We start from the raw sequence: 445 nt of genomic DNA, 5'->3' as shown, positions 1-445 counted from the left end.
GAAGATAAAGTAGTTGCCGAGAGATCCGGCCCGACTGCTCAGCAGTCGGCCCAGATCTCGGGGGCTACACCCAACGGGTGCGCTGACGCGCCCCCGTGAAGAAGAAGACAAAGTAGTTGCCGGGAGATCCGGCCCGACAGCTCAACAGTCGGCCCAGATCTCGGGGGCTACACCCAGCGGGTGCGCTGACGCGCCCCGCGAGAAAGAAGATAAAGTAGTCGGCCCGGATCTCGGGGGCTACACCCAGCGGGTGCGCTGACGCGCCCCCGCGAAGAAGAAGACAAAGTAGTTGCCGGAAGATCCGGCCCGACTGCTCAGCAGTCGGCCCGAATCTCGGGGGCTACACCCAGTGGGTGTGCTGGCGCGCCCCCACGGAAGATTGCAAATAAGAGAAGAGTTCTGTGCGGCTCCGAGCAGCTGGCAGAAGAGAAAAAGAAGAAGATAT

Source organism: Triticum dicoccoides, chromosome 3A (genome assembly GCF_002162155.2).
Source record: "Triticum dicoccoides isolate Atlit2015 ecotype Zavitan chromosome 3A, WEW_v2.0, whole genome shotgun sequence".
Taxonomy (NCBI): Eukaryota; Viridiplantae; Streptophyta; class Magnoliopsida; order Poales; family Poaceae; genus Triticum; species Triticum dicoccoides.
The sequence above is the reverse complement of the archived record's forward strand: the minus strand, read 5'-3'. Positions refer to the sequence as shown.